The following is a 16,441-nucleotide window of genomic DNA, read 5'->3' as shown; positions in this document are numbered from 1 at the left end:
CAAAGTAAGTGACTTCTGCCTCAGAGATTGGTGTAGACTCAAGATCTGGCCGTAACCTAGTGAATACCAATGAATTAGCCACACAATCATGTGGCTCACCTTCATAAACCAAAGGAATCAATTCAGCTGGAATAACTGTATTACATCGCTTAATGGTAACATCTGGATACGTAAGTAGTGATGAATATGCTATAATGTGGGCTTGAGTCAGAACAAATTTTCCTTGTTCTAGTAACTCCACAATTTTGTGATGCGTATAAATGGTTACTGGGTACCCCATGGTTAATGTAGATGCTTTCTCATTTGCATAGTATACTGCTGCAAGGCCTTGTTGGTAACATGGTGGGTAACCTTGCGCTACATAGTCCAGCTTAGTGCTATAGTAAGCTATGGGTTGTTTTTTCCTACCACTGCAGGTCTCTTGCATCAGTACAGCTGATGCATAGCCATCAGTTCTGTTTGCCACATACAGGTGAAATGGTATTGTGTAGTCAGGATTACAGAGGGCAGGTGCCCTTTGTAGTTCTTTCTTTATAGACTCAAATGCTAGCAACACATCTGTATTCCATCTTAGTGGAGTACTTACATTTTGCAGTCCTGCTTATATCATGATTTCTCTTAGTGGAGCTGTTTTTACTGCATACTCCTCTATCCAGTCAGCACTGAAGCCAGTCATTCCTAGGAAAGTCATCATCTGTCCTACTGTTTGTGGCAATGGTGTTTTACTTATGCCTTCTAATTGATCTGGGGCTATAGCTTTTGTGCCATATGAGATCAATCATCCTAAATATTCAACCTGCGGCTGGCAATACTGTAGTTTGGTTTTGGATGCCTTGTGACCTCCTTGAGCTAGTTTAGTAAGTACTTTAATAGAATCTCTATGACATTGTTCCAATGATGTGGAACAAATCATCAAATCATCTACATACTGCAGCAGAGTACTGTCTATCATTATGTCTTCTAAATCGGCCTTGAGAACCTGATTGAATATATTTTTGGTGAGTGTTTAAATCCCTGCAGCATTCTGGCATAGGTATACTGTTTACCAGCATATGTGAATGCAAACAAGTGTCTACTTTCCTCTGCCACCAGAACACTGAAAAAGGCAGAGCATAAATCAATCACAGTAAAGTGTTTGGCATCAGGAGGGACATTTGTCAGCAGCGTGTGCGGGTTTGGAACAACAGCTGGCCAATCCTCTACTATATCATTGATTGCTCGTAAGTCATGAACGAGGCACCATTTAGATTTGTCTGCTTTGATCACAGGCAAAATTGGAGTATTACAGTATCTGTTTGTTTCCATTAATACTCCTGCTTTCACTAGACCGTCAGTAGTGCTTTTTTGTGCCTGTTTCAGCCTCAGGCCGCAAAGGGTACTGTGATTTTCTGGGCAGGCGTGCACCTGACTTAAGTTTTATTCATATTGGGCTGGCTGATTTTACCAGTCCTACATCTGTGTCATGCTGAGACCATAACTCAGTTGGTACCTGATGCTCCACTTCCTTAACCCTCTGGGGTCTGAGGGTGTTTTGGGCCCTGGAGAAGTTTTGACATGCCTTGACATTTGTGCTTTTTTCAGTTGCTTAAAAACATATTAATGGCTAAAGTCTAATAACACTGTATTCAGCACAAACTGGGCTACAATAATATGTGAAAAACATGTATGTACATGTTTGTATTTTTGAGAAAATAACGTTTATGCATGGTTTTTGAAAAAAAATTGTAAGTCACTGAAATAAGGCCATATATCACATACTAAACATTTGTTCACAAGACTTTTGAGAACTGCATCTTGTAGCCTAGAGTTTTTGCTACAAAAATGATGTGAAACCATCCTGATCACTCATTCATACAAAATAATATAGTCATTTAACTTTTGTAAGACACTTTTAGTGTTAGAAAGGCCATTTGCGAGGATGCGTGGATGATCATGAATATTGATGTGATTCACACCTGAGGAGACAAAGACCCCTCCCCTGAAAGAGAATGAATGTGAGAAGACTTAATTATTGAATGTATTATCAGACTATACATTTTCTTTACAAAAAGACTTAAAAACTTTAAACCTACACTACCATTTAAAAGTTTGTAGATCTGCAAGATTTTTAAATGTTTTTGAAAGAAGTCTCTTCTACTCATCAAAATACTGCATTTATTTGATCCAAAATTCAGCAAAAACAGTGATATTGTGAAATATTTTACAATATAAAATATTGTATAATACAGCATAAACACTAGTTAACATATAATCTAAACATTCATATTATTTTTATATCATATCATATTTATATCATACAGCATACAATTTAAATACCTGCTTTAGCCAAAACGACATTTAAATGTAACTAAAACTTGCCTATTAGGACATATTTCAAATGTCAATACTCTGAATCCTGGCTGGCACGTCTGCAAATAGTCCAGCTAGTAAAATATGTTCATGTTTATATAAAATAACATGTCAACTAATGTAAGTAAAACTAAATGACTTACTCATCCGGAATTGTATCCTCGGCTGGATCAAGTTGCTCTTCAAAATGTAAACGTTCATCGTCGGAGTCCCGCTTTTCTTCTGAGGAAAATGTGAACTCTTCGTCACTATCCAGGACCATCTGTAGAGCTTCCTCACCTATGTGAGCTTGTCATCTTCCAAACATGCAGGAAAGTGAATGAATCTGATGATAAAACGTCATGGTTACTTGTGTAACCTCCGTTCTCTGATGGAGGGAACGAGAAGTTGTGTCGATGTAGTGACACTAGGGGTCACTCTTGGGAGCCCGAGACACCTCTGGTCTTTGATAAAAGGCCAATGAAAATTGGCGAGTGGTATTTGCATGCCACTCCCCCGGACGTACGGGTATAAAAGGAACCATTCATTCAGGTTTTATGCTGAGGAGCCGATATAAGGTCCAGCCATTTCAGCGGGTAGTTCAGCGTTGTGGCAGGAGGGACACAACGTCTCGTTCCCTCCATCAGGGAACGGAGGTTACACAAGTAACCATGACGTTCCCAATCTGTCACTCACTCGACGTTGTATCGATGTAGTGACACTAGGGGTCCCTATACGAAATGCCACAATTGGCTGAACTGTGTTACGTGAACTGGCGGTGTGTGGTGGGCAGACAACTGTGTGCCTCATAGCCAGCACACCAGGTCGACACGTAACCTCCCCCAACATAGTTATGAGTGTTGAATGGCCCTTTTTGGGGACAAGTCGACTACCCAAAAGATAGAGACAGGCTTAACCCAGTCGTGGCCTCTTTTCCCCTTCTTTTTTTCCACTCCCTAAAAAAGAAGGGGGATTATCCGACTGGGCCGCCAGGTCTAGTCGGGGGGTGTCCCTCCCAAGGAGAAGACACAGCGGAGACCACACCTCGCCCAAAGTGAGGGGGGGATATTTAAGTGGAAAAATACGTCACATGGTCTTTCCAACCATGTGGAGAGTCTTCAAGGTAGATCCTGCCCAATGGGGGAGGAGTTACTACAAACATGGAGACTGGGGCAGAGGGGCTCTTCCCAAGGAAGACGCAGTTTGCCAACAGGGAAACGAATTAGCGGAAGATATATAACCGCATGGGGTTAGCCTTACAGGGAACCGCCACATGCGGAGCACCTACCCCAGAACAGGGCTCTTAGTTAGCACGTGTACTGGGCTGGCAGCGAATCTCTCCTAAAACTCGACTGCCACAGGGCTCAGAGGAAGTGAACCAGGGAACAAAGTTTGTGAACACTACTGGGAATTAATGGCACACGTCTTCAGCTCCAAGGGAGGTGGTAAGCGATATGTGCAAGCGATACACCCGGCCAGCTATCCCGGGCTTATCCACTTGTGTTGCGTGCCACTACATGGGATGAAACCGGTTCCACCCGGAGGTTGTAGAACCTTGCACAGGTGTTGGGTGTTACCCAGCCTGCTGCTCTGCAAATGTCTGTTAGAGAGGCACCCCTGGCCAGGGCCCAGGGAGCCGCTACACCCCTGGTAGAATGGGCTTGCAGCCCTACTGGGGGTGGCATGTCCTGGGCGACATATGCCATAGTTATGGCCTCAATGAGCCAGTGGGCGATCCTCTGCTTGGAGACAGCGCTTCCTTTCAGCTGTGCACCAAAGCAGACAAAGAGCTGCTCAGAGAGTCTAAAGCTCTGCGTGTGATCCAAATAGATGCGTAAAGCGTGCACCGGAAACAGCGACGACAGGGCTGGGTCTGCCTCCTCCTGGGGCAGCTCTTGCAGGTTCACCACCTGGTCCCTAAAGGGGTGGTGGGAACCTTGGGCACATAGCCCGGTCAGGGTCTCAGGATCACGTGAGAGTAACCCGGACCAAACTCCAGGCACGTTTTGCTGACAAAGAACGCTTGCAGGTCACCTACCCTCTTGATGGAAGTGAGTGCAGTCAGGAGGGCAGTCTTCAAGGAGAGTGCCTTAAGCTCGGCTGACTGCAAAGGCTCAAAGGGGGCTCTCTGTAGACCCTGAAGAACTATGGAGAGATCCCATGAGGGAACGAGGCTGTCTGGAGGGATTCAGCCTCCTGGTGCCTCTTAGGAACCTGATGATCAGGTTGTGCTTCCCTAACGACTTACTGTCGACTGCGTCATGGTGTGCTGCTATGTTGGCAGCGTGCACCTTCAAGGTGGAAGGGGACAGCCTCCCTTCCAACCTCTCCTGCAGGAAAGAAAGCACTGATCCGACTGTGCATCTCTGCACAAAAGTCTTGTGAACGCATGACTGTGACATACAACGAGAGCGCAGACCGCCTTGGCAGTTGACATATGCTACCGTTGTCATGTTGTCTGTCTGAACTAACACATGCTTGCCCTGGATCAACGGCCGAAACCTCCACAGGGCGAGCAGAATTGCCAACAACTCGAGGCAGTTGATGTGCCAATGCAGTCGCGGACCCGTCCAGAGGCCGGCGGCTGCATGCCCGTTGCAAACAGCACCCCAGCCCATTTTGGAGGCATCTGTCATGACCACGACATGCCTAGAGACCATTTCTAGAGGAACACCTGCCCGTAGAAACGAGAGGTCGGTCCAAGGGCTGAAAAGACGGTGACAGACCGGCGTGATGACCACGTGACGTGTCCCGTGGCGCCATGCCCATCTCGGGACTCGAGTCTGGAGCCAGTGCTGAAGCGGCCTCATATGCATCAACCCGAGCGGGGTGGCCACTGCCGAGGATGCCATATGCCCCAGGAGCCTCTGAAAAAGTTTCAGTGGAACTGCTGTTTTCTGTCTGAATGCCTTCAATCAGGTCAATACCGACTGGGCACGCTCGTTCGTGAGGCGCACCGTCAAGGAGACTGAGCCCAACTCCAAACCGAGAAAAGAGATGCTCTGAACTGGGAGGAGCTTGCTCTTTTCCCAGTTGACCCGAAGCCCTAGTCGGCTGAGGTGTGAGAGCACCAGGTCCCTGTGTGCGCACAACATGTCTCGAGAATGAGCTAGGATTAGCCAGTCGTTGAGATAGTTGAGAATGCGAATGCCCACCTCCCTTAACGGGACAAGGGCAGCCTCTGCGACCTACATAAAGTCACGAGGAGACAGGGACAGGCCGAAAGGGAGGACTTTGTACTGATACACCTGGCTCTCGGACGCAAACCCCAGGAAGGGTCTGTGTCGAGGAAGGATCGAGATGTGGAAGTACGCATCCTTCAGGTATACCGCCGCGAACCAATCTTGATGCCGGACGCTCGCCAGAATGCGTTTTTGCGTCAGCATCTTGAACGGGAGTCTGTGTAAAGCCTAATTCAGAACTCACAGGTCCAAGATTGGCCGCAACCCACCGCCTTTTTTCGGTATGATGAAGTAGGGGCTGAAAAACCCTTTCTTCATCTAAGCTGGAGGGACAGGTTCTATCGCGCCCTTCCGTAGGAGGGTAGTGATCTCCGCACAAGGTAGCAGCGTTTTCATCTTTCACCAAGGTGAAGTGGACACCGCTGAACCTGGTCCGTACCAGCCCTCGCGACGCATTGGAAAGCGCAAGCCATGCGTCCAAGTTCCGCGCAAGGGGGACCAAAGGGACAACATCATCGGATGTACTGGCAGGTGGGGCCTCGCGGTGCCACACCATGTCGTGGTCGTGCTGAGTCTAAGGACATCGAAGCATTACCTGGCTCCTTGTGACCACCCCCGGAACAGCCTGGGACGGGGGAGGAAGACGACCTGTCCTCGTGACCCGTGGAGAATGTCACATCGGGGGCGGATTTGTGCCACAGCTGGGTGCTCAGGGGCGGGAGACCGCCGCTGGAGCATCAAACCTGCCAAATAGGGTGGTGGACGGTGGTCGTGATGGCCGTGCACACCAGATACGTGACCCAGGGAACAAGGAAACTGCTCTTGCTGAGCTCTTGAGTACTGCAGCCACTTGGGCATGCAGCGCAATTAAATGCAAAAGGTAAAAAAAAGATGGAGAGATCTGCTTACCAGCTCCAGAGCAGCGGGTTTCGTTGTCCCTGGGTCACCCGTCTCGGCGCTTTGAAGCCTTTAACGGGTTCTGGGCGGCCGTGAGATGGGTGGCGTCTGCTTTCTGCGGTGGGCTCCACGCCGGGGCCGGGCCGAAGGGGTGGGCTGCAGTGGAGCCGGTGCAGTCACCGCAGGGGGACGCCCTTGGTGATGAGTAGACGGGGTGTGGGATCTTGAGCCACGCCGGGCAAAATATGCTGGCTAGCATTCGTCTACTGCTCCACCATCGAAAACTGCTGGGCAAAGTCCTCGACGGTGTCGCCGAATAGGCCAGCCTGGGAAATGGGGGCAGCAAGGAATCGTGTCTTGTCGGCCTCACCCATCTTGACCAGGTTGAGCCAAAGGTGGCGCTCCTGGACCACTATTGTGGCCCGAGAGACCATGCCGTGAACTCGGTCGGTCGCCGAGCACAGTTCCTGCATCAATCCCGGGGGCGGAACTACCCTCGTGCAGTTCCTTTAGCGCCTTGGCGGACTTGCAGGAGAGCCATGGTGTGCAGGGTGGAGGCAGCTTGTCCAGCGGCACCGTAGGCCTTGGCAGTCAGAGACGACGTAAACCTACAGGCCTTGGACAGGGGCTTTGGACACCTGCGCCAGGTGGCGGCGCTCTGCGGGCATAGGTGCACTGCGAGCGCCTTTATCCACCAGGGGATTGCCAAATAGCCTTTGGCTGCCCCACCATCGAGGGTAGTGAGGGCAGGGAAGCTGAAAATATCGGGACCGGGCAGTAAAAAGTGCCTCCCGTGACCTTGTCAGCTCTTCATGTACTTCCGGGAAGAAAGGAACGGGGCGGGGCGTGGCTTTGATCGGTGCCACAAGCCCAGGAACCAATCACCGAGCCGCAAGGGTTCAGGGAAGAGCAGAGGGTTCCACTCTAGCTGATGCTCACGGCTGCCCGGGAAAGTATGTCATCATCTCTGTGTCAGCCTGTGACTGGGCAATCATCCCAAAGGGAGGAGCCCAGCTGAGGCTTCCGACTGGATGAGCCTGCTCTCCGATGCTGCGCTCGAGAGCTCATCACTTTCACGGGCTCCAAATAAAAGGTCGAACTCACCGTGAGACGAGCCGGCGGACTCATCCGGAAGCCCGATCGGGTCAGACGAGCGTGCTGGGAAATGGGAGGTCCACAGGGGGGTACCCGGCGGAGGCGGTCCCATTGGGGTCCCCAAATCACCCCCAGTGCTAGCCGCACTGGCCTCATACCCATGAGTAAAAGGACCAAGGCGGGGAGCCTCTGGGGTGGTTTGCTTTCTTACGAAGGCGAGCCGCGACCGCAACGTTGCCATGGACATATCCTCGCAATGAGAACATGACCATCCACGAACGCTGTCTCCGCGTGAGCAGTGCCCAGACACGAAAGACAGTGATCATGACTGTCAGAAGGCGAGAGATAATGAGCGCAACCAGGAATAACACACAATCGGAAAAGCATCTTTAGAAAGACGCGTCTTTAAAAAGACGTTCCGTGTGTGCCGCTCTATAAGAGAAATATACTCTTTTAGAGAAATATACTCTTTTATTCCTGCTGAAGCGCCCAGGGGCATTCTCTGCAGTGCACCAGTGCAGAGGGGGGAGAAGCCGCTGAAATGCGCCGTCAGATTCAGCAGAGATGAATGAACAGTAGTATTCAGCTCAGTGAGCATGACCGTTTGGCTCTGAAGTGAAAATCTGAATGAGTGGTTGCATACCAGCTCCTTTTATACCCGTATGTCCAGGGGAGTGGCATGCAATTACCACTCGCCAATTTTCATTGGCCTTTTATCAAAGACCAGAGGTGTCTCGGGCTCCCAAGAGTGACCCCTAGTGTCACTACATCGACACAGCGTCGAGTGAGTGACAGATAGGGAACTTGATGTCTTTTAAGGCATTGTTGTGGGGGCATTTACCATTTCCATATGTTGGGCCTCATGTATTCAGATAGAAGACAAAGGCAGGCCTAACACAGTCATAAAAACTCAAGCCCCCACATTCCAAGTCGTAAATTATACTGATAAAAATCGCGCCAAAATCAAACAAAGGGAGTCCAAAACAGACTACAAATCCCATGAAGCCTTGCTCACTAAAGGATCGAACTCTCAACTCCTATTGGATGAGGCACACAACAGAACGCACCTCAAACCATGACTTGAAATACCTCTGAAATGCTTCCGGAATTTGCTCCCAGCAACTTTGTTTGCAGTGTGTAGACACAGCTCATCGCTGCTCTCATGTGCAACCTCGTGGCACAAGGAAGTAACATCCGACTTGAAACTGTGGCAATATAATCTCGGATGATTCGGACGACCCGTGGTCATACCGACACCAACGCTTGCACATCCGACTACTCGAGTCCCTCGCAGGGGACATAGAACTCTTTGACCCAAGTAATCGAGATTCAAACATCGACAATTATCTTAGAGAAATTGAGCACTGCCTGGTTGATTTGCCTTATGCTTCGTTGCGTGAAAAACTCAAGCTTATATGGAAGACCACGGTAAGGAGTGTCCATGCGTTCATGGAAACACTACCGACTGGTACACGAAACTGCTACTCAGCTCTGTGTAAAGCCCTACGCGAGGAGTATTCGCTGTATATCGACAAAGCCTCCGCTACCATAGCTGCTTTTGCCATCACCCAGAAGAGGCACGAGCCTTCACGTGAGTATTATAGACGCCTGAAAACCATGTACTTCCAAGGAAGTAACGCACCAGGTCTGGAGGAGGAACGAGCTTTCAAGTCTCTTTTCCTTCACAACCTCCACGAGTGCATGCAATATGACTTCACGATGCACTGCAGAATGGGCAACTCCACCATGCAGGAAATCAGAAAGTACGCGCAACTGGCATGGGAGACACACGTGCGCCCTGCCCGAGGGCACGAAGGCGACGCCAGAGCCCTGCGGATCCAAGCCTCATATGCAGACCTAGCGCTTGAAGGCAACAAAATGCCTCGCGTTAAGGTAAATGCTAGAACAGGACCCCAGAGGTGCCGATCACCCCGCCAGCAGGGTAGGCAACAGAACCAGGGGGGTGGTAACCAGAAAAACCCCCAGGGTCACGGCAGGCCTAAACAACAAAACGTTCGCCAGCAGAAAGAAAAGGCGCGGTTCGAACAAAAACCCAAACAAGAAGGTGAGTGGGTAGGCAAGGTTTCAAATCCCCTCAGAGAACAAGATTTGAGAGAGGAAATGGAGGATATAAGGAGACGCTTGACTGAGTTAGTAACTAAGCTTGACGTGCTCCGTTGTTCACCAGGTCCGTCGACCTCCTCAAAGGAACACGGCACTGAAACCCCGTCAGTATAAATAGACGATGTACCCCCTCCCATTAACGGCAAAGTTTACCTTGTAGGTCGGGAAAAGGGGAACAGTGTCCAAGTTGCTCCCCAAAACAGTCACTCCTAACATGCCACAGCCTCCTTTTCTGACCTTCTTGGGCGATCTGTACCATAAGGGCAACGCCTGACACGAGTCATTCCGCTCCCACGCACTACTCGACACCGGTTCCGAAACAGTCTATTGGGTTCCAACACCTTCGCAGAGGTGGCTAGAGCAAAGCTCTCCCTTGGCAAACTGTTATAGACAGAGACCTGCAACGTAAGCATCACAAGCTACATGCAAGATAGGTCATCTATCACAAAACGGGCCTGGATTGACACCTTTCAAGGGATGATGCTAATAGACCCTGTTTACATATGTCCCATTAATACGGAACTACTGTTAGTTGGCCAGGACCTACTGAACCGATTGACTCTGCTCATTGACTGCCGTCATGGACACATGTGGGCTCAGGTTGACATACCGAGACCACTTGGTCCAGAAAACAGTTCGCCAGCTTCAGATGCACACGTTGCCATCGTCCAAAAATCCAGCAGAGACGACGACTCCAATAAGAACAATTACAGGGCCTGGGAAAACCCTTCAGGGTACTATAGTCACTGTTAATTTGCACTGTGTTCTTATCAATAACACTTTGCACGCTTTAGGGACTTTGTCAGAGAAAACAACTTATGCGTGTATCGTTAGAGATCTAATGCAGGACCTCCTCAGGGAAGTTAGCTCCTCAGTCAACGGTCTGAGTGTTGGAAGGATTCCAGCTTACCTGGTCTCCCTAGACCTTGTCGAACAAATCCTTAGTGCAACCTTCACAGATACACATGGCATATAGTTTTGGCATTGAAATCCTAATCCATGTAAATCCTCAGAACCTCAAAATAGGATTTATCCTCAATCTACCATTATAGGCAGAATATATATAGACTAAAGTCTGTATTTAATGTTGGTTTTCAGAGAGGTAATGCACACATTCACCTCAAAACACCACCAACACTCGCCGACCATGATGAGGACCCTTCGCTCTACCTTATCTCTAACCTAAACATGTGTACCAAGACAAAGAACATTCATTGGGTTTGTCCAAACGCAACCCCTTTGTTAGAGATGTGACTAACTACCTCCCTGAGCAAGTGTCATGGTAGCATGTCCATCAAAGATGAAGGAACAGAAACAAAGGTAGACCGAGCAGGCAGTCGCTGGCTCATTAACACACCAGCCACCGAAGTCCCAATGTCATACGACTGCCATGATACAGCCACTAAACTAAGGCTACCAAACCAAACGGTGTTCTTAATGGTTCCCCAAAGAGCCACCGTACACATTGACGATATTGACGATCATCTCAATGTCGACAAACATGACGCAGAAATTGAGATCATGGATGCATTTAGAGGTCACAGCCTCACCGTTGATGACACCCTTCAACAGCAGCTTCAGGCTGAAGGGACGAAATTAGTGGAGTTCAGTCTCAAACCGACTGGCTTGACCACTATATTTCCTAGTCACATAAGCAGATCGTCATCTTACCAAGAACACCCTATCAGTTTGGTTGGCCTCTGGCTCCTCCTTAGTGGTTGGATCATCATCGCAATTATTGCACATGCCATGTACAGGTACATTCAACACCTACAGGCCAGACTGGACTCACTTCTCATACAGCCGCGTTTTACACACCAGTCTGAGCCCATCCCACAGGTTAACCCAATCATTTCCAAGGATAAGCCTTTTAACCTTTAACCCTCCTTTCCTCTAACATTTTGTTCCTAGTAACCAATGTCAGGTTCTACATTGATTTTGTGTTATGACCAAAGAACAAGAAAGGATTGTGTTACGGTTAATGCTGTGCCTTCCAATAACTTGAAATGTTTATGTGTGATGAATGTAGTTTTAGTTTTAGCTAGAAGTTCTATGCCCAGATGTGCCTCAATCTCTGTCCAGACGATAAAGCCTCTGTGAACTCTAATGAACTGTATGGACTGTGCAACCATTTCTCTTTCCTATCAGGAATACATGGATGGCGTAACCCACAGGTTACTGTGAACCGACAAGAACTGTTCGGCCCTTCAGTTGCTCTAAAGATGCTGGACAACAACCAACTCTTCAGACCAAAGGGGGGAATGCTGGGCCTCATGTATTCAGATAGAAGACAAAGGCAGGCCTAACACAGTCGTAAAAACCTAACTCAAGCCCCCACATTCCAAGTCGTAAATTATACTGATAAAAATCATGCCAAAATCAAACAAAGGGAGTCCAAAACAGACTACAAATCCCATGAAGCCTTGCTCACTAAAGGATCAAACTCTCAACTCCTGTTGGATGAGGCACACAACAGAACGCACCTCAAACCATGACATCATCAGGAGTTGAAATACCTCTGAAATGCTTCCGGGATTTGCTTCCAGCAACTTTGTTTGCAGTGTGTAGACGCAGCTCATCACTGCTCTCTGTGCAACCTCGTGGCACAAGAAAGTAACGTCCGACTTGAAACTGTGGCCATACAATACCATCTCGCTGGACGACTTGAGATTACTCTGTGTTCAACCGAACACTCTAATGGATCTGAAGGAGACCGCTGAGCAATCCGCATTTTCATTTGTTTGCCTGCAGAAGTGAAGAGAGAAAAGATTTCTCTTCCATCTTCAATCAAGTCGACATTTCTGAGTTCTCCGCCAGCCCGCCGAGAATCAACAGCCGTACCGCCCGCCGAAAGAGCTAAAGGATGGAGGAAAACACATTCTACCTGTGTCCTCATGCGATTCAAGTAAGAGATTTACGTCTGGGCAGAGATAGAATATTATAGTGTGTTATTCTTGTGTTTCAAGGTTTTTGCTTGTACAGTTTACGGACCGCCATGTCCGCTCATTATTAATACTCAGGGTATTAATTATCACAAATTTGTTTTGCTGTATTGTGGTCAAACCAAATTGGACTGTTGTGCAATTTCTCCATCGCAGGTGAGACAGGTAAACTGAGTTCATCCATTAAAGAGTCAAAGAATGCGGGACTGTTTACGAGCCGTCCACCGCGTCTCTGAGCGATGAACTAACAGCTGCTTTCTCTCCCACGATCGCGAAATCGGCTTTAGGGCCGTTAATTTATTCTCTCTCTCTCTCTCGTACTAACCACACACACACACACACACACACACACACACACACACACACACACACATGCATGCGACCCCTCACAAACATTCTGGCACACATTTTTGGCTCCTAGATAGCTTAATGCTAAAGCCCAGCTTTGTCCCTAAGCTATCGTACAAGCGGATACACACGGTAACTGGTAGACGCCACTGACTGGTTTCTCGCCGCCCCCATTTGCGGTCATATTCCCTGGCCGGAAGTCTCGCATGACATACTCTCCACGAAAGTCACGTCTGCCATTTTGTGCACGTCCCTCCTTACACACATACACACACTGTCACACACACACCTTATATGTTACAGGATTATTTTAGTTTCCATATCTAATCATATCACTGTTAAGTTTGTAGTTGGAAGTTGGAAGTTTATTGACTGCATTGTATTAATTATTAATTGATATTACTGCATAAATAAACTTTGTTTATATTACAAAGAGAAGTGTTTTGGTTTGTTTTGCATATGCCTGTGTCATGCTGACGGGATGTCAGTGCTCGGATTCAAGTCTTCATTCATTGTTTTTTTTCCCGAAAATCGATATTCTTCTGATCCCGATTTTCCTAAGAAAACAATCTAATATTGAGACTGTTTTACTATCTGGTTATTAGTCCCTGATTCCAGGGTGGTGCCCTGTCAATGTTAATCCTTATTAATATTCTATTGATTTTTGATAATTGATAATTATCTTTGATGATTGTTGAATTTGAATGATCAATAAGCTAGTGTTAATTTTAATTAATGTTTCATCGATGTTAACAATTAACGATTATCTTTGATAATTGTTGATTTAAAGTATTAAAAAAGCTAACACTGATTCTCATCAATGTTCTATTGATTTTAATAATTAATAATTATCTTTGATAATTATTAATTATTGCTAATAACCAAACCTGCTCCTAAACGTAGCACACTACATTTACTGGAGCCCCATATGAGGTTTTAATGAGTTAGATTCAATTAATTAATTTAAATATTAATTAATAACTAAAGAAATAATTATTAATTATTTCTGATAGTAACACTGATCTAAACAACCAGTTAAGCCCTACACATATTTGCATAGACCGCCTCAGCACAATACCGTGTGAATAGCGCGCTCTGTTGGTGGGTGGGATCACATTAGCGATAATGAGCTGAGCCAGGAGAAACTGTACATCGCTTTGTTTCATACAGATTACATTGCAGGAGAATATTTGTTTTAAATTTGAATTGTTTTATTTAAAAGTAGACATTTTAAGCTTTCTTTAGACATATGTTTCATGTTTGTGTGATAAGTATTCGCGGAGTTTCACCTAATTTTTGTGACGTGTTTCAGAAAGATGCTCGCAGAGACAGACGGCTGAAAGCGCACCCTGTTTATTTTCTTTATTAAACAAAAGCACAAGGTTTTGTTGTTATTGTGAGTGTACACAAATAAAAGTAGACCCTTTATAGTTTCTAATGATGTCTTACACTTCTCTGTTTGCCCAAAAATGATGGAGTATTTTAATTTGTTTCCGCTGTTATGAGGAAAAAATCCAGCAGGACGAGCCGGCGCATCCGTCGGCCCCAGACGGTTAAACAGTTCAACATCAATAGTCTCTACCAATTTGGGTGTTGTTATCATCTGCGTTTGTATTTTTTTATTAATGACTGCTTCCTGAAGAGTACTTATCAATATAGTCCCACACAAAATTTTTATGTCATTTTTGTCAACAGAATGAAAAATGATTGGAGTCTGATTTGATACAAGGATAGGTATTGTTGCACTTTTGTTTTTAGTTTGTAGACAAACTGGAGCGGTCATAGGAATTAGCTGCATTTGTCCCGAGAATCCTATTGTCTTTGCAAATTTTCCAGACAAGGGGAGATGCGAGGCATAATTTGAATTTACACACTTGTAAACCGCTCCTGTGTCTACAAGCACGGGTGTGGTCTTTCCCTCTATTTTAACCTGCAGGATAGGTTCTTGATCAGCATTGGTTGTTAAAATTGGAAGCTGACTCTCCCCTGTAAGATTCTCTGGGCGTCCCTAATATCCTTGATTTGGACCTACCCAAGGGTTTACTGGGCCTTGAGATGGACCTCGAAAGGGCTGTTGCCAACTCCTATAATACAACAAATCCTATCTTTAGGAAAAATGTATCAATGTATCAATATACACTATATTGCCAAAAGTATTTGCTCACCCATCCAAATAATTGAATTCAGGTGTTCCAATCACTTCCATGGCCACAGGTGTATAAAATGAAACACCTAGGCATGCAGACTGCTTCTACAAACATTTGTGAAAGAATGGGCCGCTCTCAGGAGCTCAGTGAATTCCAGCATGGTACTGTGATAGGATGCCACCTGTGCAACAAGTCCAGTCATGAAATTTCCTCGCACTAAATATTCCACAGTCAACTTTCAGTGGTATTATAACAAAGTGGAAGTGATTGGGAATGACAGCAACTCAGCCACGAAGTGGTAGGCCACGTAAAATGACAGAGCGGGGTCAGCGGATGCTGAGGCGCATAGTGCGCAGAGGTCGCCAACTTTCTGCAGAGTCAATCGCTACAGACCTCCAAAGTTCATGTGGCCTTCAGATTAGCTCAAGAACAGTGCGTAGAGAGCTTCATGGAATGGGTTTCCATGGCCGAGCAGCTGCATCCAAGCCATACATCACCAAGTGCAATGCAAAGCATCGGATGCAGTGGTGTAAAGCACGCCGCCACTGGACTCTAGAGCAGTGGAGACGCGTTCTCTGGAGTGACGAATCACGCTTCTCCAATCTGATGGACGAGTCTGGGTTTGGCGGTTGCCAGGAGAACGGTACTTGTCTGACTGCATTGTGCCAACTGTGAAGTTTGGTGGAGGGAGGATTATGGGGTGGGGTTGTTTTTCAGGAGCTGGGCTTGGCCCCTTAGTTCCAGTGAAAGGAACTCTGAATGCTTCAGCATACCAAGAGATTTTGGACAATTCCATGCTCCCAACTTTGTGGGAACAGTTTGAGGATGGCCGCTTCTTGTTCCAACATGACTGCGCACCAGTGCACAAAGCAAGGTCCATAAAGACATGGATGAGCGAGTTTGGTGTGGAAGAACTTGACTGGCCTGCACAGAGTCCTGACCTCAACCCGATAGAGCACCTTTGGGATGAATTAGAGCGAAGACTGCGAGCCAGGCCTTCTCGTCCAACATCAGTGTCTGACCTCACAAATGCGCTTCTGGAAGAATGGTCAAAAATTCCCATAAACACTCCTAAACCTTGTGGAAAGCCTTCCCAGAAGAGTTGAAGCTGTTATAGCTGCAAAGGGTGGGCCGACGTCATATTAAACCCTATGGATTAAGAATGGGATGTCACTTAAGTTCATATGCGTCTAAAGGCAGATGAGCGAATACTTTTGGCAATATAGTGTATTTAACAACTTTGGATTTTTGGACAATTTTTATTTGTTCAAATAATATGATCTTCTAAAAGAAATTCAGTTATTTTTATTTATTTATAAACCAATTTCCCTTATCTTCTTCTATATCATGCACTTTAATTGTAATAATTATTATACCA

At 46.7% G+C, this 16,441-nt stretch overlaps 1 pseudogene; it reads left to right on the top strand.

Annotated features, from left to right (window-relative positions):
- LOC127444921 (dachshund homolog 1-like) overlaps positions 1–16,441 on the top strand; it is a 219,818-nt pseudogene that overhangs the window by 185,402 nt on the left and 17,975 nt on the right.

This window comes from Myxocyprinus asiaticus, chromosome 8, assembly GCF_019703515.2.
Source record: "Myxocyprinus asiaticus isolate MX2 ecotype Aquarium Trade chromosome 8, UBuf_Myxa_2, whole genome shotgun sequence".
In the NCBI taxonomy this organism is placed as follows: domain Eukaryota; kingdom Metazoa; phylum Chordata; class Actinopteri; order Cypriniformes; family Catostomidae; genus Myxocyprinus; species Myxocyprinus asiaticus.
Note: the sequence above shows the minus strand (reverse complement) of the source record. Positions and strands in the feature narration are given on the sequence as shown.